Source organism: Furipterus horrens, unplaced genomic scaffold (genome assembly GCF_987537825.1).
Source record: "Furipterus horrens unplaced genomic scaffold, mFurHor1.1.pri manual_scaffold_4, whole genome shotgun sequence".
Taxonomy (NCBI): domain Eukaryota; kingdom Metazoa; phylum Chordata; class Mammalia; order Chiroptera; family Furipteridae; genus Furipterus; species Furipterus horrens.
The window spans coordinates 202,644,630-202,671,132 of NW_028327174.1; the positions used below are offsets into that span (position 1 = coordinate 202,644,630).

Sequence of the window (26,503 nt, forward strand, 5' to 3'; positions counted from 1 at the left end):
GACTGTGCAGACCAGTGGGGGTTGGGGCGGAGGCAGAAACTGCCGGTCTCAGCAGAGTCTGCTTGCTTAAAGGGCCCCCACGGTCCTAGAACGTCCGCAGACCCACCCACTGCGGAAAAGACGGCCAGGGCAGCAGCTAGAGGGGTGCCAGTCCCATACGGAAGTGGGAGAGGTGACTGGAAAAGGGGCGAGTGCTGGGCAGGCGGCATTGTTCCCTCTCACCCCCTCCCCCAAACACAGCGCCACAACTGGTGAAACGGGTCGCCCTGTACTGACGAATCCCTGAGGCTCCGCCCCTTACAACGTAACAGGTGCAACAGCTCTGCCTGGGACACAGAGGCAAACAAACACAGAAGCCTGTCAGAATGAGGAGACAGAGAAGTATGGCCCAGCAGGGGGAACAGATCAAGGTTCCAGTGGGAGAACTAAGTGACAAAGAGATAGCCAGCCTCACAGAAGCAGAATTCCAAACACTGGTGATAAAGATGCTCACAGACTTGACAGACATGCTTGAGTACGGCAAACGCATAAGGGAAGAAGTGAAGGCTATGCTAAGTGAAACGAAGGAAAATCCACACAAAGCCAGTGGTGAAGGGAAGGAAACCGGGGTTTGAATCAGTGATTTGGAACATAAGGAAGTAAAAAAAGTCAACCAGTGCAGAATGAGGAAACAATAATCGAAAAAAATGAGGAGAGGCTCTGAGACAACTTTAAACATGCCAACATCCGAACCATAAGGGTGCCAGAAGGAGAGGAGGAAGAGCAAGAAATAGAAAACTTATTTGAAAAAATAATAAAGGAAAAATTCCCTAATTTGGTGAAGGAAATAGACATACAAGTCCAGGAAGCACAGTCCCAAACTAGCTAGACCCAAAGAGGACCAAACCAAGACACATCATCATTAAAATAACAAAGGTTCAAGATAGGATCTTAAAAGCAGCAAGAGAAAAGCAGAGAGTTGCCTACAAAGGGGTGCCTGTAAGACTATCAGCTGATTTTTCAAGAGACTTTGCAGGAAGAAGGGACCGGCAAGAAGTATTCAATGTGATGAAAAGCAAGGACCTACAACCAGGATTACTCTATCCAGCAAAGCTATCATTTAGAATGGAAGGGCAGATGGAGTGCTTCCCAGACAAGGTGAAGCTAAAGGAGTTCATCATCACCAAGTCATTATTATATGAAATGTCAAAGGGACTTACTTAAGAAAAAGATCAAAACTATTAACAGTAAAATGACAACAAACTCACAGCTATCAACAACTGAATCTAAAAAATAAAAACAAAATCCAACTAAGCAAACAACCAGAACAGGAACAGAATCATAGGTGTGGGTATCATTGGGAGGGTTATCAGCTGGGAGGGGGAAGGGGGAGAAATGGGGAAAAGGTGCAGGGACTGAGGAGCATAATTGGTTGGTACAAAATAGACAGGGGGAGTTATGAATAATACAGGAAAGGGTGAAGCCAAAGAACTTATATGCACGACCCATGGACATGAACAAAGGGGGGTGAGATTGCTGGAGGGAAGGGGGGTAACTCGGTGGAGAGGAGCAAAGGGAAAAGAAATTGGGACTACTGTAACAGCATAATCACTAAAATATACTTAAAAATAAAAACAAAACATTAAAAAAATCATCAAGCAACCATGTGGCTCTACGGTAGGTCAAAATCCTCGTCTGCTGTAATGCCCACACTAATACTAAATTACGTTCATTTGCTGATAATGTTTAGGCAGCCCGACAGCTTGCAAGTACAGCATCAAAATCCTGACCAGCGCACAGAACTTTAAAACGAAAGCTTCTGCTTCTCATCTGCACGCATCACGGGTCACGTGACCACGCTCCGCAGCTGCGATGAGCTGTCAGAGGCCCGTGCGGGCGTGTGTGCGGCCCCCGTGTTGCAGGGACCCTGTCAGGTGAGCTCTGGGTCTGCCTGATGCGCTAAGACCCCTGGGTGAGCCCAGCAGGTCACCTGCAGCCCGTCAGACAGAAGTCGGTTCCAGAAGTTAAAAGGCATGATTAACAAAGCGGGGACACTGTCGGGCCCTGCAGTGGCCCAGAAGTGTAGCTGGGGATCCAAGTACAGGGACCCCGGAGCAACACGGTGTGGGCTATGCGGGGCCACTTACCCATGGATTTTTTTCAATAAACACGTACAAGCACAGTGCCGTATTTTCCTTATGATTTTCTTTTCTTTAAATTTTATTTCTAGAGAGAAGGGGAGGGAGTGAGAAAGGGAGACAAATATCCACATGCAAGAGAAACATCAACTGGCTGCCTCTCACACCCCCAACTGGGGACCTACCCACGACCCAGGCATGTGCCCTGACTGGGAACTGAACCCGTGACCCAAGAGATAAAGAAGCCAATGACTCTCAAACCAGTAGGAGATAATGAACAGAGGAACCATGGAAAAGGGGCGAGGAAAGGACATTCCGCAGCTCCTCACACATAGCTCTGGGGTCAAAAGGAGGAAGACTGTCCTCACCAAACAGAGAAATGGGAAGATGGAGCTGGATAACTTTGCAAGTAAGTTGGAGACAGACCTATAACTAGATTACCCTTAGTTAGTTAGTCACACCCTGAGTTAAGTAGTTAATCACGTTAGATTGTGAACCCGGATTAACCAGTAAAGTAGAAATGGGGGAGAAGGGGAGGGGAGGGGGAGCTAACCGCGTTAGTATAAAACCAGCCATTTTTGTCTGCTTCGCGCGTGCATGCCCCTGGCTGAGGGTGCGCCCGGCTCTGCAGACTCGTGAGTCACCACCTCGCTTTGGCGCTCAAGCTCTGTGTCCCGGTGTTTTGCTGTGAGCGTTTCTCACGCAGGGTGGCCCTCGGTCCACTGAGCCACACCGGCCAGGGCACGGTTTTCTCTACTTACTCGATCATAAACTACACATCACATACAAAATACGCGCTCATCAGACGTGTATGCGCCCTGTAAGCGTTCTGGAAAACAGGAGGTTATTCAGTGGTTACATTTGGGGGGAACCAGAACTCACACACAAATATTCGCCTGCATGGGGTCAGCACCCCGAACTCCAGCACTGTTCAGGGGTCAGGTGTGTACAGAGAAATGTGCTTCTATTATCACAGGAAGAGGAGGCATTTTGTCTCAAAGGGAGAAGTGGTTGTTCCAGGATGTGAAAGGGACAGAAACCCCCCGAGTGGCTGCAGGGGAAATGGGGGTGGGGCTGGGGGTGGGGGCAGAAAGAGACCTCTTTTCCCTCTGTTTATAATGCCCAAAAAGAAGCCACAAAATGTTAAATTTTGGCAAAATTGGACTTTTAAAAAATTTTTATTGATTGGTTTTAGAGCAAGCGGGGGAAAGAGAAACACCAACGTGCTGTTCCGTTTATCTACACATTCACTGGTTGGTTCTTGTAGGTGCCCTGCCTGGGGACTGAACCTGCAACCTTGGTGTATTGGGGACACTCCAACCCACTGAGCTTCCTGACCAGGGCCTACAATTTGCTCAGTTTTAATGGGTTTATTCATGTGGTAATTTTTAAAAGGTAGTTCTCCTGTAACCTAGAGGCTGGTGTCCGTCCTGCTGCAGGGAGCCCAGCAGGCCAGCTCATGGGGTCCGCCCGTGGGGTCCTAAAGATTCCCTGGGCCCCCCGCCGCTGACCCCAAGTCCCCCAGAGTGACCGACTCTGCTTTGCGCTGACTGGTAACTTTTCCTTTGTCTTCAAGTTCCTCACGCCCGGAACAGCCAAGCGTCCCTCCACGGGCATGGCTCATTTCTGGGATGACTTAAAATGCGCTATTGTCCTTTGAGTAATGGACAGCCGGCCCAAACCCATTCACTGTCACGCTTGTCAAACGTCCACATCTCTGCTGACCGCGACCCTGGAGAAAGCCAAGGAGGCTGGGCCTGCCTCTGCCCGCCGCCTGGGTCTCCGGAGGGCCCACCCTCCGTCCCGTTTCCCGACTGTGGTGAGACGCGGCCGGGAGGAGGCGTCGAGCCTGGACCTCGGGTGACTCACGGGACCACAGCTCTCCCACGGTCCCGCGCGGGCGCTCCACAGTGGCGCCTGTCCCCGCCCTGGGGGCCCAGCCATCACGTCCTCACGCAGCGGTTGTGCGGCACCCACACAGCCCTCCAGGCCGGCCTGTCAGCTTCCGTAACCAGGTCCAGGCTGCTGCTCCCTGGGGGCCAGGGAGGGGCTGTCCACACAGAGGGACACGTGTCTCCCAAGGATGCCCGGCCCTTAGACAACTGTCACCCCGCAGGGGAGGGGTCAGGTCTCCAGACGCCTTGAGGTCCCAGGATCATGGGCTGCTGGCTGAGGCCCACACTGACAGCGGCGAGGGAGAGAACCGGTCAGCGAGATCTAAGTGTGGGTGTCGGCCCTGGAACACAGGGGGGCCCTCCCTCTTCCTCCTCAGTTCGTCTCCAGCCGCCCGGGGAGACGGGCTTCGGCAAGCCACAGGGAACCTCACGCCAGGCCTCAGGATGCAGATGCTGAGGCTGCTGGGGTCCCTGGCCTTCGTGGCGGAAGAGCTAACCCAGCCGCTCCTCGGGAACCTGGCCTCTTACGCCCTGACGCTGACAGGGCACCGCGGCAGCCCAGACACGACCCCTGAGGCCACCGAGGCTGCTGACAGTGACCACGCTCCTCAGGAGGCGCCCCGAGGGAAGCGGATCAGCGTTCCAGCTCCTGGTGCCCACAGCCCTGGGCCCCTCCTGCTGAGGCTGGGAAATCAGAGGGAACCCAGCAAAACCCACTTCTTAAAACTTTATTTGGAGATTATTTGTGATCACAGAGGGATCCTGCTAAGAACGATGATCAAAAACTTCCCCAGCCCTGGCCGGTGTGGCTCAGCTGGTTGGAGCATCGTCCCGAAACTGAGGGGTTGCGGGTTCGATCCCGGGTCTGGGCACGTCCTGGAGGCAACCAATCGATGCTTCTCTCTATCACTGTTCCCCTCTCGCTTCCCCCTTCTCTCTCTCTCTCTCTCTCTCTCTTTCTCTCTAAAAGCAATGAAAAGACGTCCTCAGGTGAGGATAAAAACAATCTTGCCAATACAGCAGAGGGTGACTGTGTCCATCCTGCATCCTGGGGCAGGAAAGACCAGGTTATCTCATCCCTCGGTTTGATCTGCTATCTGCTATTGGTTCTATCTCAGACTGGGCACAGACGCTCAGATTTGTGGCCCGAAGAGATGCAAATGACTTCTGTCCAGGAGCGAAGGCAGCCCCAGAGGGCACGGCTTCCTGCCCTGCGGGAAGTTGGGCAATTCTGAAGCTAACGGAACAATCTGGGCCCAGCACTCTTTCTCCAAGGACTAGAAACGCTCAGCTCAGTTCCTTAAACGCCCTGAGCAACTTTCCTGGTCACTCTCTGGGGTGTTACTCGGCCTTCAAAAGGAAGGCAATCTGACACCCTGTACAACCTGCACAGACCCTGAGGACCTTGTGTTGGGTGACATGACACAGAGGAACGAATCCTGCCTGATCCCACGCACACGGAGTCTCTGCGGGAGGCCGATCCACAGACACAGAACGTCCAGGATGGGGGCTGGGGGAGGAGTGGGAGTGGGGGTCTCATGGGGACACAGTGTCCCTTTGGGAGGATGGAAAGTCCTGGAGAGGACGGTGGCGGCGGCCACACCACAGCGTGAATGACCCCGATGCCGCTGTGCTGTGCCCTGGACGTGGTAACGTGGTGTCTTGCACCACAATTTAAATTTTAAGTTGCACTTTGTCAGACCCACATGTGAGAGGCACGGGAGTCCAAGAACAGAGGCGTGACCTCTGGCGAGAAATCCTCAAACAGCACAGACACCACACGGGAAGCTGCTGCTGAACTGGACTCCATTAAAACCGAGACTCCACAAGCCGCCTGTTCACAGGAAAGGGGGCTGGAGGGCGGGAGCTCCTGCGATCCCTGGAAAGCAGTGGGTGTGCGCTCGGCAGAGCCGGAGAACTCTGCGAGTCAGTCAAGAAACTGAAAACTCAGACGGGATCGTCCAAAGGCACCAACCCGAGGAAAGGCGGGCCGGACACCGGTCACCAGGGAAATGCAAACGACATCGGGGAGGTGCTGCGGGAGGTCGGCGGCACTCAGGGCCCCTGCAGCTGGGCATCCGGCACCCACACCCCACCCTTCCAGGCACCGGGTGCTCAGGAGAGCCCCGCCCCGGAGGGATGGCCCAAGGGCCCCGTACAACAGATTGGATACTGAGAAAGTGGGACAGTCCCCAGGGAATACCTGCCAGGGACCTTCTACAACATCTGCCCCAGGGAACACCTGCGCACCTGCCAGTCACAGGACCAAACAAAGGAGGCCCCGCCCCACCCATTCACGGGAGATTCAAGAACAAGCTCCTCCAGGAACTAGAAGTTATGCTGCTGTGGGAGGGCAGAGGTTGGGGGGGGGGAGGTCAGACCTTGACCTTGACCTGACCTTCGCCCCGTCTCCAAGGTGTGTTGGTTACATCAACATAGACGATGCCCTACACTGGGGCTGGAGCCCTTTCCTGCGGGCTGCCTGGCTCAGCGGGCCTGAAGCGTCCGCTCACGGGGTAGGAAACGGCAGAACACAGCTCGGGACCTGAACGGTGCATTTAAACACCGGGGGCCCACTCACGGTCCGGCCGCCGGGGCGCCCTGGGACCCTCACTGCCCTCAGCCTAAAGCACCCCAAACCTCAGTCCCTTCAACCTCAGAACTGTTTCCACGAGAAGAGCAGACACATACATATTGGGGGGGGGTCCCCAAAGAATCCCGGGTCTCATTTCAGTGACCTGAAGCCCCAAGTTCTCATGAGCTGCTCCCATTTCTCCAGCGTCTTAACTGAGCCCAGGAGAAACGCCGCATTAAAGGGACAGACACTGAGGGTCAGGGCGGGAGGAGCTGGCTCGTGGCCCTGGACTGGAACCTGCAACCCGCATGGGGACGGCAGACACGAGGCCCCCGTGTCCACAGGCGGGACTCAGGAGAAAAGGCCGCTGAGCCCCACGCAGAGCCGGGCACTCGGGCCAGAGAGGGCGCGACGACGGTGCCGGCCCAGGACCCCGGTGTCAGCCACAGGGGGGCTCAGCAGACTCACAGCCCCCGCCAGCCTCCCCCGGGGCCCTGGAGCAGCCGGGAAGCCGGGCGGCTGGGGGCCAGCACTCCGGAGGCTCGTCTGTCCCCCCAGCCCAGAGAGCCAGGTGCCACCGCCACCGTCACCGTCACCGTCACGGCACGCTGCAGCCACCGTTGCACCTCTCCAATTCTCTGACGGCTCCCAGGGGAGCACTGAAGGGAAATATGTTAATTTGACTTCAATCATGGCTTTTTAAAACAAAATGCACACCCTATTAGTTTAGGGCACCTGGAAACAGCTCACGAGGGGCTGAGCGCCCGTCCTGGGTTAGGGGCACCGGAGCACAAAGCGCGCAGCGAGGGGGCTGAGGCGGCCACACAGCGGAAGGAGGGGGAGGCCCGAGGCCAGCTCCCCAAAACCGCGCTGCTGGGCGACCCGAACCTCGGGGGGCCGGGCCCCACAGGACCTGCCCAGGTGTCACCTCCGGCTTCTAGGCAGGTGACGCTCCGTCAGCGCAGGCTTGACCTTGGGCCAGCGGGGGGGGGGGGGGGGGGGGCCTGCACCCCGGGTCACCCCCAGCTCCCCCCAAGCCCGCCCTCCTCACCTCCGGTTGGACTGGAGGGATGAAGGTCCACACACAGGACACCCGGAGCTGTGGGCCCCCCACCTCCATCACCCCGTGGGGCTCTTTACAGGGGACGCACGTGGGCAGCCATTGCAGAGGGGTCTCAAAAACTCCACATCAGCCCATAGCCCACACCCAGACCCGACAGCACAGAACTGAGCTGAGGAAGGCCGCCGGGGGGTGCTCCTGCTTATCCCATTGCGGGGAGCAGGTGGGGAGTGCCCTCCCCAGACACAGGGAGTGGGAAGGACAGCGGCCAGAACCCCGAGCTGGGCAGCCCGCAGCGGCACCAACCCAGGCCCACTGCCCCCACGCAGCAGGCAGTACCCCGGTCTCCCACGGCGCGCTTCGGGGTGACGGGGCCGAAGGCCGTGAGCAGCACACAGACGTTTGCAGACCAGCGCTGAGCTGAGTCTTTAAATCCAGAACAAGTAAGCGGCCACCCCGCCGTGCAGCCAGTCTCGGGGACAGCAGCATCCCGGCCCCACGGGGAGGCCGCACAGCGCTCTCACACAAGCAGCCGAGACCCGGCCCCGGAAGGGCCCTGCGTCCGCACCAGGCTGGCTGGGCGGGAGCTAGTGCGAGCAGGGGACAGGCCCGGGACAGCCCAGGAGGGCCAGCACCCTGCGGAGGGTACGGGGACAGCTAAGCCTTCAGTGGTGGCTCAGATGAATGAGGTGACAGCAGCACTGAGCTAGGACTCCACAGCCCCTGGTCAAGGACCCCAACAATCTCAAGGAAAAGAAACAATACGTTCACCCATGTTCATAAATTCTGGAACTGACCAGACATGAGAAGGAGTTCCCAGGGAGGGAGAGCAAACAGCTCAGAGCCCAGACGGCCACCACGGGACCTGCCAGGCCCCCAGCCCCCCGGGGGGCGCTGAGCCGTGGGGGAGGGGGAGGACAGGGGTCAGCATGTGAACGTGACCTAGTTCACCAACAACCTGCACATCCCACTCCCCAGGCCGAGCGCACTGACCTCCTCCCACCAGCACCGGGCGCGCGGGCACCTCTCTCCCCGCCAGGTGTCCGGACGGCGGCCCTGGGCGCACCCCCGGGCCTTCCGCTTCACTGCGGGCTCTAACGGCCTCTCTCGTGAGGTTTCTTGGAAATCAGTGACTGTAATGTAATCACAGCTGCCGGGGCTCCGAGCAGGCCTGCCTGGCGTCTCCGTTCAGTTATAATTATTTCGAAAACGCTGGAAAACACAGCGAGGGGGAACCAAAGCCGAGAGGAACGCCTGAGGGCCCTGCGAGAGGCGGCCACCCCCACACCCGCCACCCCACCCAGGACCGGGAGGCACGGCCCTTCCCGCAGGGCCCAGGGCTCTGTCTGCCTAGATGCACCTGGCCCAGGTAAGCAGGCAGTGCCGGGTGAGGACAGGGCTGGGGGCAGCTGGTGACCCCACCCAGGGCAGCACCCTGGAGCCCCAATAACGCTCTCTGTTCTGCAACCCAAGCCCCCGGGGCCGGCTCCCTTCCTTGGAGGGACGGTACCGAACTCTCTCCAGAGACCCTGGGTCCTGGCTCACCCTGGAACCAGACCACGACCACACTGCACGCCCTGCGGCCAGTGGGGGGCGGGGAGGAGCCTCTCTTCAGAGGGCCTCAGGGGTTGGCAACAACGGGCAGCCAGGGCCACCCCAAGCCTGTGGCCTCCAGCCGATGGCGGACTGTCTTGGACAGAGGTGACCGCAAGGCTGTCTGACCCGAAGGGGGACGCTGGCCCGAGGCAGACCCGCCTTGGGGAGCCCTTACCTGGAAAGCACCAGGCAGACCAGTCGCCAAACAAAACAAAAATCGGAGCCAAGGCGAGGCCCCCACCTGCCTCCAGCCAGCAGCGTCCCAGCCGCACCCCCCGCCTGTCGGACTGACGCCCCCGCCCCACGGAGACCCGCACAGGCACCGAGGGAACGCGGGACAGCTCGCTGCTCAGGGCGACAGCACTGCTGTGCCTTCCCAGCCTGGGGGCGTGAGAGAGGAGGGGACGGGGAGAGAAGGGGACAGGGCAGGGGAACAATCTGGCCTTCGCTCCTGGACTGGGGTGACTGGGTCCCCCCCACATTCACATCCACCTGGCACCTCAGAGTGTGACCTGATGTGAAACTAGGGTCTCTGCAGATGACACGGCTCAGGTTAGGATGAGATCGTACCCGATTTAGGGTGACCTCTCAGTCCAGCAATGGGCGTCCTTCTGAGGGGAGAGGCCTCGTCCCAGGTGCCATGTGGCCACAAGCCAAGGAATGCCCGCGGCCAGGACCGGGAGAGCCAGGGGGCACCGACCCCTCCCCAAACCTGGGAGGGAGCGTGGGGCCTTGACACCCTGGCCTGGGCCTTTGGGCCTCGGGGCCAGGAGAGCACGAACCTCTGCTTTGAGACGGCCCGGTCTGTGGTTGTTTCTTCCGGCAGCCCCAGGACACAGCCCCCACCCCGCGGACGCCGACCGGGACCTCGGCCCAGGCTCCGCGGGACGGGACCCACTGGCTTCAGACTGACCTGCTCGGACACAGGCAACGCCCGCCGAGAACCAGGGCGGCCCGGAGGGGCCCCGGGGCAGGGGAGGGGCCGTGATGACCCAGTTGGGGAGGCCGCCTCTCTGCTGACCCTGCTTCTCCCCAAACTCGTCACCAGCAGGAGGGGACACCGGGCTGGGGACACCCCCTCACCGCCTACTCCACCCTCAGCGCGCAGTCCCAGAGCCCACAGGTGGGGGTGCTCGGACACTGAGGGACCTGGCCGCTGACCAGCCAGGCCGAGACCTGCCTTCCCCGGGACTGTTGCTTCTGATGTGACCCCAGCACCACCCGTTCAGGTCCCTCGTCACTCACCACTCAACGTTCCTGGGCCCAACACCCAATCTTTCTACACACGCCAGGCCCCTGGGCGGCCCCCCCCGCCCCGTCCGCTGCAGAACCCTCACTGGGACCGCAGGCCCGGCTGGCAGGTGCTGTCGGGGGACACGGGCCCCAGACGGACATTCTCATGGAGTGACTACATGCCAAACCTGAACAGGACAGTCACGGGCCCGGACTGGGGGCGCCCTGCAAAACTCCTGGACGCCAGAGTCAAGGCCACGAGAGCCAAGGAAAGCCTCCACAGAATGTCCCAGACTGAAGCAGCCTAAGAGGCACAGGACTTGAACCCGCTAACTTTTGGGCACACCACCAGTGACATTAACAGCTGGGCCTGCCTGTCCAGAAGGCCACCTTCTGGGACCCTGGGGTTGGAGGGAACTGTCACTGTGGACCGCCCCTCCACAGGAGGGATGCCCGATCCCGGGGAACTGCTGTCCCCTGGCTTCATCCCAGTCCCGGGCCAGATTTCTAAGAGCTTTCAGAAGCAGGTCTGTCAATGTGTCCGGGACCCTCCACGGGCCCCTGGGCTTGGGCAGAAGCTGACCCTGCTCCCGCTTGGGAGCAGCCCCACCCACGCCCAGCAGCCGGACACCCAGAGGTGTCCCCCACCCATGGAGCCAGGGGCTGACTCCAAGGGTGCTGGTGGGAGGCTTTCCATTTTTCTGGGTTACCAGGAAGCTGAGGAGGGGCCCCAAGGCCAGCACCCCATCGCACCAGGCCTGGCCCTGCTGACCTGCCCAGGCCGAAGCCCGCTGTGGCCACCTGCTCCTCGCGGTCCCAGGGGAGTGGCAACCCCTTACGCCAAGGTCTGGGCTTGCTGGAACCCCAAGAATGGCACAACTCCTTGCACCCCTAACCGCAGCCTGGACATTGTGGCCTGTTTTGGGGACCCACCTCCTCCCGCTGGATGGAGCTCGACTCTTTTCTCTTTGCCCGATTTGTTATTTCCCCAAACTTCAGGACATTATTCTTCCCCTTGGAGGATGGAAGATGCACAGGACGAGAGGCCCGAGGGCCACGTGGCCGGCGTCCATGGTACCGTCTGGGGTCCCGTCTGGGGTCCGTGTGCAGCCAGGCCCAGGCCCGAGGCCGCCACGGTGGCCACACGCCTTTCCTCTCCAGAACCCCCCCATGACACGGGCGGGCTGACCAAACTGGGTTACAACACTTAACACAAACGCGCTCCCCAAACTTACATAAGCGCTGACGCCCTCTCAGAAGGATCCTCCGGCACCGTGGCCCCATTTCCCGCCCTGCCCCCCGCCTGCTCCTGGAACAGCTCCTTCCAGGCTTCCCGGCCGGCCCGGCGCCCGGCACCCCGTGTCTGACTGTCCACCCTCGAGGGCAAGCACAGGGTCCAGCACATGGTATGTCCCAGCAAGACCTGCTCCCCCTCCCGAGACAGCCCCCCATCCAGGCACTACCGGGTTTCTATGGGGCCCCCCACACAGTGGGTAGAATAGCATGTCCCCAAATTCATGTCTCCCCAGCACCTCAGGATGTGACCTCATTTGGAAGCAGCGTCGTTCAGCAGCAATTTGCTAAGCATCTCAAAACGAGATCACGCTGGGTTGAGGGGGACCCCACACCCAGGGACGGCCGTCCTTGTAAGAAGAGGGAAATTTGGACCCAGACACACAGAGCGAAGACGGCCCTGTGACAACAGACGCAGCAATGGAGGTGACGTGCCTGCCAGCCAAGGGACACCAGGACTGCGGCACCAGCAGGAGCTGGGAGGCAGGGGTGCTCCCCTGGAGCCCCAGCGGGGACCAGCCCTGCCCACACCTTGATTCTGCACCTGCGGCCTCCAGAACCGAGAGGGCAAATGGCTGCCGTCCTCGGCCCCAGGGTCACGGTCCTACCCAGCCCCAGACTCTGATCCCGCCCCTCCGTGTGCTCAGCGGCTCCGTCGCTCCCACCCCCCAGACCAGCAGTCACAAAGTGGGGGGCCACATAGAAGGGGGTGCACTTGGTGGGTAACAGGGAAGTGGGCGGGTCACAGTGGAAGAAGCAGATGGGGACCCCTCCTAGCCCTCTAGCCAGGAAGTTTGCACAGAACCCACAAGGTGGCCTTTTTGGGGAGGCCACCTGGGGACAGGAACTGGGATGCACCCCATTCCTGTTTCTGCGTCAGAGCTCAGCCTGCTCCCCTCACTTCACACACGGGGCGGCCACCGTGTTGGCCCTGGGTCCCCCGGCAGCACAGTGAGGGACGGGGTTCAAATCACAAGACAACAGTCACTCCACAGCCTGGGTTTGAGGGCCGTGACCTCTCAGCAGAGGGCGGTGTGGCCGGTGCCAACAGGATCCCCCGAACTGTCAAGGCCCCACCCAGGCCCAGCGGCCCCCAGAGCCGTGTCCACCTCCCATCTGCGCTGCCCCAGGAAGCAGGGCCCCTCCCTCCCCCCAGGATGGGGGCAGCACCTGGAACCAGGCCCCCTGCTCCCCGAACTCGCCATTCACGGCGACTTTAACAGTAAGTGTGAGTGTGTGACAGGGAGGATGCCAGCGGCCAGCACTGGGGTGCGAGGATCTGGGGACCCACTTGGCTTCTGTGGCCACCAGGCGAGACACTGCCCTTGAGAACCATGAACGGTCCTGCTCTGTGGGGTCAGGGACATGGCTCTGCCTTCGGGACAGTGGGGCTGCGGGCAACTGGAAGGAATCGTGAAGCTCTAGACTGCAGCCCCCCCCAATCAGAACCAGCTGGGGGCTGTGGAGGCACCGCTCTCAGTAACAGCTGTGGGCAATGAAGGCGCCGCCCGCAGGCCCCAGTTCCCTGCCTCTCCCCAAGGGCGCACCCCCAGCCCCTGGAAGCTGCAAACCCAGGGTGAAGCCACGGGAGGCCAGTCTGGGACCTCCGCCTCGTCCTCAGGGTCCGAGAAGCAAGCGCTGGGAGCTCCTGAGTGCCCAGTTATTGGCAGAACTGGCCAGTGAAGGCCCACACGCACCGGCCGGGTCCCCACACGGAGGCCACGCTCACTCAGCACCACCATGACCCCATGGCAGGCTCAGCGGACACCCCGAGGACACGCACATCAAGCAGCCAGCTCTCCCCCCTGCTCCGGAGCCTCCTCTCGGCCCTGACGCTCCCTGTGTCCCTCCCGAGTCCCACAGACAAGGGACGAGGCCGGTGTGGAGGGAAGCACAGCCTCAGAGTGCTGTCCTGAGACCCAGCCCCCGGACGGCGGGCGGGCTGGTTGGCCGGGGACCCAGCGACCCCGCAGTGGGACCCGCCCTGTGCCCCCTCGCATCCTCGGAGAGGGCTTCCAGCAGGCAATTTGCATAATATTCTTTGCGAGTTAATATCAGCCTCTGATAATGATCTCAGCATAGCGTGGAGCTGAGGCGGCTGTTACAACACTAAGTAATCATATTTTAAATTATGTTTCCCTTTATAGAAAGGTGTTGCAAAAACACACAGACATGAAATCTGCTGCAGCCCCGCTGCCAAACACCTGACCAGGTTCGCAGGAAGGCGGCTGTGACTATGGCGCTGGGGCCCGGCACCACAGGCCCCCCCATGCCCCACCTGCCCCACCCCCACCCAGACCAGGGGACGCCACCCAGACGACGCGCTGCTCAGCTCTGAACCACCCCCGGTTCTGCCCACAGCCAAGGGCGTGTCTTTGCAGACAAGTCCATGGGACACCTACTGCCCACCAGGCTCGGGTCCCGGCTGCCCCGGGAGTGCGCAAGAGGGGCTCCCGCTTCCCCCAGCCCAGCCTCATGTCGGAGACCCCAGGGCCCGCCAAGCCAGACACGTGGGCAACAGAGTCTTCCGGCTCGGGCTCCACCGGAACGCGTGCTGCGCCGAGGGCCTGGCCGTCACCCCTCGCCCGGCGCCCTCTCCCGAGGACAGCCAGCTCATCCCCACTGCGGCACCTCCGGCAGCCTGGGAGACGTCCCTGGCAGGTGACCCGGGGCCACGGGGGGCAGGGCCCACGCGGGCAGAGCAGCGGGTACCAGTGGGGAAGGCGAGGGGGAGGCAGGAGCTGGAGGCACCGGGCCCACGACCTGGGGCCCCCCTCCCCACCAGAGGAGCGGGACAGAGCGCCTCGTGCTCCCCTCTCATTTCTACATTTAGGAGCCAGGCCGCCACTCAACCTCTTATTTTCTTAAAAGCTTTTTTTCTTTTTTACTTAAAAAAAAAAAAAAAATCCAATTATAGCACAAATCTCTCAGCAGGGGTCAGTGTGGAATAAGAATAGCCAACTTTAATGGACATGACACAGGCAAGATTAATGCCTAAAGGGTTTCAAAACTTGTATGATGCAGATTTCATTAACATTTTAATTGTAATGTATCTTTTTAATCTTCTCTCACCCTAATGGCTTTATATCCAAAAAAAAAGGAAGAAGGAACTGCTGACAACAACAAAAAGTATCAACACACAGAATTTCACAAAAGCGCTTAGCGGTGCAATGGGCAATGGGAACGAAATTAAATGAGCAGAACTATGTTAATATTGTGATTTTCTAACAGCACCAAAGTCGATGCAGCCAAGGAAGTCACTCCGCCCCTCCTGGCACACGCAGGACAGGGCCAGGCGCAGCCGCCGCCGAGGGTCCGGGCAGGAGAGCGGCCCAGGGCCACTTTTCTGCTCTTGAGGGGGGTGCGAGACCCAGCAGCCCCTGCCTTCTCCCCACTGGCAGACTCCAAAAAATACCAGCCACACAGGGGGGATGGGGTGGGGACATCTTGGGGTGCCACCGTAACAAGGGGGACGTTCTGGGCCTGCGAACAGGCAAGCATCCTCAGGGAGGGCCCCAGAGGGCGTTGGACAATATTACTGCCTCCGATTTCCAAAGCGATTGTCCCCAGACATACACTTAGCCCTGACTACCAAGGGCCTAGATTTTTATTTTCAATCAACAAACACTCCAGGAACATCCAAGCCTGCGTCTGCTGCTGTCTGACCCCCGGCCCCAGACCCAGCTGCCCTCAGTACCACCCGCTCTGGTCCACGCTGCCCTCAGGGCCCCAGCGGTTGGGCCGGGACACAGCCAGGCTCATTGCTCACCCCAGTGACTATATATGGGCACTTTCAGGCCCCTTCGGTCCCCGCCCCCAGCCCTGTCTGCTTTCCAGGCACTGGGCAGGCGCTGGGCGGGGCCCAGGAGCTCCCGGCCCATCCATGGCGATGTGCCCTCCTGGATGCCAGCGCCCAGGGCCGAGGGGGCAGGACAAGATTCCTTCAGAGACCCAGAGCCAGCCTGCACTCCCCTTGGGGCCAGAGGAGCCATCCCAGAGAAAAGTAGCTTCCATCCTCCCTGGAGACTGAGAAGCAGCTTCCTGTTAAAAGGTGTCTGTGTCCCTCACTGGCTCCTGCCCACTTCCTGGGAGGGGGCTTAGAGAGAGGGCCCCCGGGGCCAAGCCCATCCTGCACGGGGGCTCCAGGCTCAGCCTGCCCACCATCCTTACTCCCAGCACGGAGTAAGGAAGCTGCTGAGTAGCTTCAAGGTGGACAGGGCAGGGCTCAGAGAGGGCGAGTTACGCACCCAAGCTCACATAGCCTGGGGCCAGATGTGACCTGGGAGAGACCAAAGAGCTCCCCTTCTGGGCCCAGCCAACAGCAGCTGGGGGCGGGGCGGGACCCAGAGGGCCCAGCTTCCCTCTGCACTCCTTTTGTTCAGAGTGCTCCCAGTCCCGGGGAGCAGTGGGTGCTGCCTCCACTCGGGGTGCCAACCACAGGCCACCAGGGAGCCGTGCTCCTAAGTTCAGTCCAGACATTTCCAGACCCCTGTGTCCACCCCGCCCCTCCCTGTGGAGACCCTCCCCTACAGGGCACCCACTGGGTTCCCAGACCTGACAAAGGCTAGGCCTTGGAGAAGGAAGTCCAGCTCCCAGCAGGACAGCAGCTGCAGGTGACAATGAGGGAACCCGGGGCCAGCCCCTGAGCTATTTGCTAATTATCTCAATCAGGGCCAGGCTGGGAGAGCAAGAATTTACTAACAGAAACAGAGGCCGGGAGGGTGCGCCCTGCTCCCTGCCCGGGAGGTGAGCAACGCCTGGGGCATCCCCCTCGGGAAGGGCATGACCTCCAGGCACACCGGCCTCAGGTCCACAGCTCAGGAACACAGAGGGTCAAAGAAACCAGGAGGGGCGGGGCGGGAAACGGCCTCAGCCTGGGGCAGGGGCGGGGAGGGCTGTGCGCTTCCCTGGCTCCAGCACCGGAGTTCCAACCTCACCTGAAGTACGAGGGCCAGACTGCTAACCTGGGGAGGACCGATGGGGGTGCCCAGAAAACTGTGCCCCATGGAACGAGTGCTCAGAGAGAGCACAGGGGACGGCCCGGCTCACACACAGGTGCCCCGGTGGGAGCATGCGGGGCCCAAGGGAGCCGGCCCAGCCCCGAACAGGTCCTGCAGCCCCCACCAGCCCCCGGGCCCACCAGACTATACAAGTCCCTGCTCCCCAGGAGCAGCTCTGGGGCTGGTGGGGGCTGGTGGCACTGTCCCTGCCTTGGGAAACGCCTGCCACACACACACACTCAATGGCACCACGGGGCTTTGCCCCCCCTCAAAGATGAGGCCTGGAAGCCAGTCCCAGGCTCCTCAGCCCAGGCCGGCCCCTGGGGACACCGGCCACAGGAACGAGCCAGGCCAGGCCCGCTAACCTTCCACCAACGCCCGTTCCCGCTACAAAGACCCGGGTTCTCACAGGACACGTGCCAGAACGCGCGGGGCCAGAGGCCCTGACCTGCGCTGGGTCTCCGTGGGCTGGGCCGACTCTCCCCACGGCGCCCCGCTCCAGGGCGGCTCCTCGGACCCCTACACCCAAGGGGACAGCAGCCAGGCAGCCGGGCTGCCGCGGGGAGGCCGCACGGGACTCGCTGGCAGGGGTGGAGGGAACGAGGTCTCAGGTGGCTGAGGTCAGACCCACGGGAGGCCCGGGCTGCTGGGAGCTGCGTCCTGTGTGGCTGATCCCCAGCTTTGCATTCCGGGGAGCCCAGGCCTCAGAGGAAGCGGTGCACAGTGGGACCATGGGAACAGCCTCCGAAGGGTCCATACCCCAGTGCTTACCTCCTGTCCCTCAGCCAGCAGGACCCTCGAGGTAAGGGGCCGAGGAGAGCCAGGCTGCAAAGACCATCGCCATTGTCCCTCTCACAGGAACAACGCAGCTCACGTTTTAGTTGAAAAAACATGGAAAGGTTTGAAGGATTGTGTACAAAGTCACCCCCGAGCCCACTGCGCAGAGAGGCCCCTGCGAGCACATGGCTGTGACAAGACGCTGGGGGTACCGAGCGCAGACAAGCGGCAGCCTGGTGTGCCAACGGTAGTCACCACCCACACTGTCCCCTCTTCACACGTCCTGCAGGAGACGGGGTGGCTCCTGCCTAGGAGGGCGGACGGAGCCGCACGGTCAGCTCGGTATCAGAGGCCATGTCCAGCCCCGCGCCCTCCCTGGGTGTGACCACTGACAACAGATCTCTGGCCACTGGGCAGTGACAGTGGTATCTTGTTCTACTTCTGTGATCCTTCCAGCCAACTCACCGGGACAGCAGGGGGCCAATCCCTCGGGTCCCATCTTCTCCTTTCTTGGCTCGGGCTCCAGCTGAGGGGCCGCCCAGAGTGGAATCACCCTCAGAGGAGTGCCAACGGGCCAGGGGGCACCACAGAGTGGTTCGGGGGCCACAGAAGAAAGGGAGACAGGAGGGGTGCGGGCTGCCTGACCCTTCGCCTAATCCGTGCGACCAAGCCTCGTTTCCCCGCCTGTAAAATGGAGCCAGAGTGGGAAGCCGCCTGTCCCCGAGTCCCTGTGTTACTGGGCAACACACACTGTGATCACCTGGGCCAACAGAACGGGGCTGGGGGGTAGCACCGGAGAGAGACCACTGCAGACCAGGCAGGCAGGCGCAGGAAGCGGGAGGGGGTGCGGCCCGGGGGTGTGCTCGCGGGGAGCTCTCGGGATGGGGAGCTTGGGATGGGGAGCTCGGGGAGAGCAGGAAGCGTGCCGCCCGAGCCTCCCTGCCCGGCCCATCACACGCAGGATGGAATCAGCTACAACGTGCCAGAGGAGGCACGGCCAGGGCCCAGTGAGTCCCAATAATTACCACTATAAGGGAGAAGCCAAACGCCCACGTGGGCAAGAACACTCTAAGGGACCGTGGTGGTGGTGGGGATGGCCTGCGCCCAGCTCCAGGGAACCCACCCACAGCAAACCACGGGCGGAAAGGGCACCAGGAGAGTCACCAGCCCCAAGACCAAATTTCTGAGGAGCCCAGAACAGAGACTGGAGGTGATCTCTGAGCTCATGCCGCCCCACACCAGTGGACAGGCTTAGGTCCCCTGCCCTGGCCAGGAGGTGTGGGCAGCAAGTTCAGAGCTCACCCCCGGGCTTCCTGGAGAGGGGGCCTGGGCCCCAAAACCTCCTTAAGCAGAGGTACAGCTGCAGATGCCTAGCGGGCGCCCCTCCCGCTGCAGTGCTGCCGGCCCCCAGGTTCTCCCCAGGTTGGAGAAAACCCCAGATCCTCCCTCCCCAGATTGGGGTCCGCACGATGAGGGAGCAGGGTAGTAATGCCCATGAAAGGGGCCTCCGGGACCCGGAAGGAGAGATGCAAGGCCCGACAGATGCACAGCGCGCCTGGCCTCGGACCCTCGCGGGGGGGAAAAAGGGGTGTGTCCCCCCCAGCCCTGGCCCGGGGCCAAACAGGCCCGGGCCTCCCGACCCTGGAGGGATGGGTTCCGTCCACCTAGTCCGGGTCCGGGAGAGAGAGCGGGAGGGGAAGGAGGGGGCACGAGCGTCCCGAGAAGCCCGGCGAGAAGGGAGACGCCCAGGGCTGGGGTCTGCCCGAAGCGCGCTGCCCGGGGCCCCCGAGCCGGGCCGCGTCGGGTCGGGGCGCGTCCGCGGGCCCCGGCTCCCTGGGCCACCCCGGCCGGGCAGGCGCGCTGCGTGAACTTGGGCTGCGGGCGGGCGGCGGGCACTGCGGCAGCGCGCGCGGCCGGCGCCGCGGAGTTTGGGGAAGTGCGGCGGGGCCCCCGGCGCGCGGCCCCAAGTTGGGCGTACCTGCGGGCGCTCGGCCCGGTCCGGCCTGCGGCGGCGGCGGGCGGCGGCGGGCAGCGGCAGGAAGTGCTCCGGCGGCCGCGCTGCTCTCACATGGACTTTCTCCGGCCTCGCCCAGCACCGGCCGCACCGCGGGGCGGGGCACGCGGGGGAGGCGCGGCGGCCCGGTTAAAGGGACAGCGCGCCGGCCGCGCGCGCGCACTCGTCCCCAGGTGGGCTCCTGGGAGGGGTGTCCGCGGGAGGGAGGAAATGCTGGGGAAGGGGCGGGGAGGCGGGGCCGGGGCATCCGGCGCGCGGGGGGGGGGGGGGGGGGGGTAGGGACTCAGCGGGAGGCGGCGGCCGCTCCCCTCCACCCTCCGCGCGCAGCCTTCCTGGGCTCCGGGCGTCCGACCCTGCGCCGGGCACCGGGCCGGGGCCGGATGCGGAAGGGCAGAGCCGGGCAGGTTAGGACGGCGGCGTCTACTCACAGTCTCCGGCCCTCCGACCCCCGTACGCACCCGGGAAGCCCCGGAGCCACCCCACCCCCCAACTCCCGGCCCGGGAGGGCCCCTCCCCACGGCGGACGCGCTTGCACCGAGCAGCCTCCAGGATGCGCCGCCAAGTGGGGCGGCCGGCCGGAAGGGGTGCGCGGCCTCCGCCGAAGCTGACACCAGGATGGCCGGGGCTGCCGAAGCGCCCTCGGGCGAACCGCGGGGCGCCGGCATCGGCTGCGCAGGGCCCAGAGCTGCGGGCTGCGGGGACGCGGCGGGGTTTGCTTTCAGGCCCGGTCTGATCCGGCCGCACCGGTGCATTACTGAACACGGGTGCCGTTTTAGAACAAGTGCGCAGAAATGAAACCGTCTGCACGCCCGAAGGGACTCACAAACGCCGCTACTTTTACTCCCACGCCATCCGCTCTGTCTCCTCCACCCGACCCTGGGGCCTGGGGGTCAGGAGAGGACGGACCATAGTGGTTCTCCCAGGGCAAAGGCAGCCTGGCTTCCTCACCCCTACAAGGGTCCTTGCAGGAAAATGGGGTGGGCGGCAGGACAGTGATCCCCAGCATGGAGTCACTGGGAGGAGGGGATGGGAAGAGCAAGAGGTGCCACCCCCCCACGACCACATTCTGGCCCTGTGGGCATCAGAGGCTAAAGCCCTCCAGGACAGTTAGCCAAGGTCACTCCTAGGACAACTGTCAGAAGTTTGGTCAACTATTCCTGTCTCCTGGCTCATCCTATGTCCTTGACCTTGGTTATAGTTGGACCGCCAACCCCAACTTGAACCCTCAAGGACTCTTATGGGCGGGTTCCCAGAACCCCACTCACACCTAAACATGGTCCCAGGTTCCACAGCCACTTCCAAGCCCTCAGGGCAGGCTATCTGCTAGAGACACCTGTCAGGTGGCTTGGCGTGTGCTCCTGGCCCAGGAGGTGCAAGGTGAGAGAGACAGGTAAACTGCCAGGGCGGCCTGCTCTGCACGGGGGCCAGCAGAGGCGCTGGGGCCAGGTTGGGGAGGGCACTGCCTGCCTGGGCAGCACAGCAGCCCGGGGCTCCCAAGGCTCTGCAGTCCCTCAGCTCAGCAGCGCACACTCCCCCGGGCCCTCTGCAAATGACAGGTGTGAGCAGAAACAGGTGTCGCTACCTGCTTCCAGCCTGGGGATCAGGCCACAAGAAGCCATCCACTCCCTGAGGTCCTCTTGTGGCCAGGGCTGGGTTCCTGCAGATGGGACCCACGCAGGGTCTGGAAGTATGACCGTCTCGCTGACAGCAGGCGAGGACAGGGAGAGATGGTGGCTGGGAGAGCCTGCCCCCTGGGAGCTGGCCCACGTATTTGTACACTGTGGTGGTTGTCACTTTTATTTTCTAAATATTAATGAAATTCTTTCTTCCTTAATAAAGGACATTTGGAAAATATTAAAGTACTCAGAAGACCACAGAGAACCAGAAACCTGTTCCCCCAGGGTAACGGGGCGGGTGCAGTTTCTGGGGCTGCATGCAGGCACCCCACCCCTGCGTGCTTCAGATGATGATGCTGAGCTCCAGGCCTCTGCTGCGTGTCCTGTGCGCGTCACCTCACATCGTTTCCACAGGGGTCTCTCTTTATCCCTGTGTTACTGACGAGAAAGACGGAGCTTGGGCTCGCTCCCTCAGGGCTCCTGGGCAGGCACGGGGGGTGGGGGGGGACTTGGATCCGGGAAGGGTGGGGGCGAGATGCTCCTTCCCTTCACTTGATCTGTGACTATTCAGACGTTGGGACCCGTAAGCCTGCTGCTGGCTGATATGCAGGCCAGCGGCCACCGTCTGCTCCTGGGGGTTCCGATTAGTACGGCAGCCCCTGAGATGCTGCCAAGGGTCCTGAGTTTTCATGGCCTGAGGCTTGATGTTTTTCCCCCTTTTATTCAGAGAGCATCTGGCTGAGGGGAACAGGGAAGTCACAAGAGATAAATCCGCATAATGATGAGCCACCGAGGTGCGGTGTCAGGGTGGGGGCTCCGAGGACTCCAGGAGCCACGCTTCAGCCTGGTCACCTCTGCCCTCCCCTGGATGGTGGAAGCCTTTGGTACCTTGTCGGGGGCCGCTGCTCAGTGGGGACCCGTCTGAGAAAGGCTTCCGTGGAGGAGGGAGCCGCAGGAAGCTTGTCCCCCTGGGGTCCTGGGTCCACACAGTCAACTGAGACCCTCCGGGCCACGCACCCAAACTCCACCCGCTCGCTCTCTCCTGTGGCTCAGACGCTCCCAGCCTGTGCCTGTGTCACCAGGGCTCCGTGTGTGGACCTCGGGTGCACGAACCATCACCCCGAATGCAGCTGGTCAGGTCTGTACGCAGCCAGCATCAGTTCTGGAAAGAGGCTCCCTTCCCACCTGGCTCATCTCCGAGGAGGACCTGGCCTGCCAAGACTCCCTTAGGCAGCTGCTGCCTCAGCCTGTCCACTAGGGGGTTGGTGGCCACCTCAAACGTCTCAGGGCCACACACAGCCCCTCACTGCACCCCAAAACCGTCCTCCTGCCTCCTCCTCAGGGGATGGCAGCTGGTCCCAGACGCTCCATCCTTCCAGCAGACGGCCAGCCACATGGGGCTTCTCACCACCTCACACTCCAGAGCCAACCTGGCCCCCTCACCGGTCGCTCGCCTGAAAGCTGTGTCAGCAAGGACAGCCGCTATAGCAGCCCCAGGACTGGACCACCCCCCACTTTGCTGCTGGGTCTGTCTCCAGGGCAGCACTGAGGTGCTTCTGAGCTCGGCAGAGCAAACCCTTCCCTGCTGGGGTCCCTCAGCGGCCCCCACCTCCACCCCTGCTCAGCTCAGCCACACTGGCTTCCGTGTGGCTCCGCAGCTGCTGGCATCTCTACGCCCAGGGCCTTTGCACCTGCTGTGGCCACCGCCGGCACCCCCTTCCCCAGTGCCCCCAGCCCATGACGCCCCTTCCATGGGGTCTCTGCCCAGAAGTCCCCTGCATCAGCCCTCCCTGGCCCCACCCCGGCACTAGTCCACTCTGGCCCCCACTGCCCCCACCGAGAGGCTCCCCGATTGTCCATGGCCCTATCCCTGGCCTGGGGGTGCCTGGCACAGCTGCACAGTGTGGAGCCCAAAGGTGCTGGGGCCTCGCTGACAAGGGCCCAGACCCCTGCCCACCTGCCTGATGCCTCTTCTCTGTCCTCAGTGTCCTGGGTGCCAGTCAGCAGGAGGGGACAGCAGGCGGCAGGGGACCAGCCCTGGGCCTGGACTGCTGGCCCGAGAACAGACTCCAGCACCGCTGACGGCCGAGCATCACGGTGCCACTGCTCCTTGTCCCGCCGGCCTGGGGGAGCGGGCGGGTGTGTCTGTTCTCCCCGCTTTCTTCTCGGCGTCAGGGGCCCGGAAGCGCCTTGGGGATGTGGCCAGCCTTTCCATCGGGGGCCTCTACCCTCCGAAGAGCACTTTACTGCGGCAAAACGGACCGCTGACTTCAGGTTCCAAGCCCGGAAGCTGCCCGGGGCTCCCTTGGTCTTCACGGGCTTGCCTGCCAGCGTCAGGAGCACGGGGAGCACAGCCCCAGCGCTGGCCGGGCAGCTGTCAAAAGGGGTGAAGCTCCATCTCCGCCCCCACACAGTGGGGCTCTGGGAGCAGCCACGGCCAGCAGCCCACAAGCGCCCCTTCGTTGGGACCCTGCCCTGTGCCAGCCAGGTCTGCCCCTCCGGTTGGGTCAGAGAGGCCCCCAGGCTCACCCTGGACTCTAGGACCCAAGCAGGGGTAGAGGTCAGGCCCTCGGGGTAGCAGCTGGGCGTCTGCGACCCCCTCCCCAGCTCAGGGTTCAAGTTGAGGCCACCACCCTGTGGCCACCCCTAGGCAGGCAGCACCTGCCCCCCCGTCCGCCCAGGACCCCAGGGTGGCACCCACTGAGCCTCTGAGGGCAGCTTGGGCTGGCCCGCTCGGCCAAGGGGTCAGGCGTGGCTCAGGCCTCAGGCTGCTCCGGGCACAAGGGCTCAGGACACCGGGCAGGGCCTCGCGGGTCGTTGCCCAGCCTGGAGGGCATCTGCAGACCGTGCATCGGGGTGACCTGCCCAGGTGGCACTGTGTGGGGCTGGTGCTGGCAAGAGCGTGCGGACCCCGGGACCCGTGCGCTGCCGGTGGGAGCGGAGCACGGGGCCACCGCCGTGGAGAGCAGCGTGGCGGGGCCTCAAAGAGTGGACGCAGGACGGCACGTGGCCCAGCAGCCCCCCCCCCCCCTGCATGCCCCACAGAGAACCGGAGGCAGGGTCTCAGGGAGACGTTCGCACAGCCACGTGCACCGCAGTTATTCACAAAAATACGATTCATCCACACAAGGGAACGCTATTCAGACTTTAAAAAGGAAGGAAATGGGACTTCCAGCCGAAATGGCGGCCCAGACAGACACTCGCGTCTCCCTCCACAACTAAGGAACACAACTACCTCAAAACTAGGGACAACCAGAAGTTCCAGAAAATCGAGCTGCATGGAAGTCCAGCAAACAAGGATATAAAGAAGAAATACTCATCCAGACAGGCAGGAGGGGTGGAGCCGGGGCGAAGAGGACGCGGTGTGGTGACGGTGGCAGCGGCAGCAGTGGCAGTGGCAGCGGCAGCAGTGGCAGTGGCAGGCCGGCAGAAAACACAGTCATATGTTTTAAAAAGTCAGGAGGGACACCTGGGAAGTGCTCCCAGCCTCAGACCAGATCACGCAGCTCACAGTCCCAGCGCCGGGGAAAATCAAGCCTCATTGCTTCTGACTGTGCAGACCAGTGGGGGTCGGGGCGGAGGCAGAAACTGCCTGTCCCTCAGCAAAGTCCACTTGTTTAAAGGGCCCCCACAGTCCTAGAACGTCCGCAGACCCACCCACTCTGGGAACGTTGGCCAGGGCAGCAGCTAGAGGGGTGCAGAAGTGGGAGAGGTGCCTGGAAAAGAGGTGAGTCCTGAGCAAGCGGCATTGTTCCCTCTCAGACCCCTCCCCCACAGACAGCGCCACAATGTGGTGAAACAGGTCACCCTGTACTGATGAATCCCTAAGACTCCGCCCCTTACAGCCTAACAGGAGTGACAGCTCTACCTGGGACTCAGAGACAAACAAACACAGGAGCCTGTCCGAGTGAGGAGACAGAGAGGTATGGCCCAAAAGAGGGAACGGATCCAAGATTCCAGTGGGAGAACTAAGCGATGAGGAGATAGCCAGCCTCACAGAAGCAGAATTCCAAACACTGGTGATAAAGATGCTCACAGACTTGACAGACATGCTTGAGTACGGCAAACGCATAAGGGAAGAAGTGAAGGCTATGCTAAGTGAAACGAAGGAAAAGCCACACAAAACCAGTGATGATGAGAAGGAAACCGGGGTTCAAATCAATGATTTGGAACATAAGGAAGAAAAAGTCAACCAGTGCAGAATGAGGAAACAAGAATTGAAAAAAATGAGGAGAGGCTTAGGAACCTCTGGGACAACTTTAAACATGTCATCATCTGAATATAGGGGTGCCAGAAGGAGAAAAGGAAGAGCAAGAAACTGAAAGCTTATGTGAAAAAAATAATGACAGAAAACTTCCCAAATCTGGTGAAGGAAATAGACATACAAGTCCAGGAAGCACAGAGAGTCCCAAACAAGCCAGACCCAAAGAGGACCACACCAAGACACATCATTAAAATGCCAAAGGTTCAAGATAAAGAGAGAATCTTAAAAGCAGCAAGAGAAAAGCAGAGAGTTACCTACAAAGGGGTGCCTGTAAGACTATCAGCTGACTTCTCAAAAGAAACTTTGCAGGCAAGAAGGGACTGGCAAGAAGTATTCAATGTGATGAAAAGCAAGGACCTATAACCAGGATTACTCTACCCAGCAAGGCTCTCATTTAGAATGGAAGGGCAGATGAAGTGCTTCCCAGACAAGGTAAAGCTAAAGGAGTTCATCATCACCAAGCCATTATTATATGAAACGTCAAAGGGACTTACTTAAGAAAAAGAAGATCAAAACTATGAACATTAAAATGACAACAAACTCACAACTATCAACAACTGAATCCAAAAATAAAAACAAAACCCAACTAAGCAAACCAGAATAGGAACAGAATCATAGGTATGGGGATCATTTGGAGGGTTATCAGCTGGGAGGGGGGAGGGGGAGAAATGGGGAAATGGTGCAGGGATGAAGAAGCATAATCGGTTGGTGCAGAATAGACGGGGGAGTTAAGAATAGTGTAGGAAAGGGTGAAGCCAAAGAACTTATATGCACGACCCATGGACATGAACTAAGGGGGGTGGGACTGCTGGGGAAGGGGGTACTGGGCAGAGGGGAGCAAAGGGAAAAAAATATTGGGACTCCTGTAACAACATAATCAATAAAATACACTTAAAAAATAAAAATGAAGGAAATCCTGACATCCGCCATGCCATGGCTAGAGCTTGAGGACATCATGCAGAGTGAGATGACACAGAGGAGCAGTCCTGTGTGGTCACACTGATAGGAGATCCCATTCGTAGGAGGTCCCTGCAGGAGGCAGATCCACAGAGACAGGGAGTCT

General features: G+C 61.0%; 1 protein-coding gene across 1 annotated transcript in view; it reads right to left on the minus strand.

Annotated features, from left to right (window-relative positions):
• Positions 1–19,589, minus strand: part of NACC2 (NACC family member 2) — a 57,751-nt gene extending 38,162 nt beyond the window's left edge. The window contains exon 1 of the mRNA XM_090274960.1: positions 19,525–19,589. The gene's annotated coding sequence lies outside the window, so the exon portion shown is untranslated. The remainder of the gene's footprint in view (positions 1–19,524) is intronic.
• Between the last annotated feature and the right edge of the window lie 6,914 nt (positions 19,590–26,503).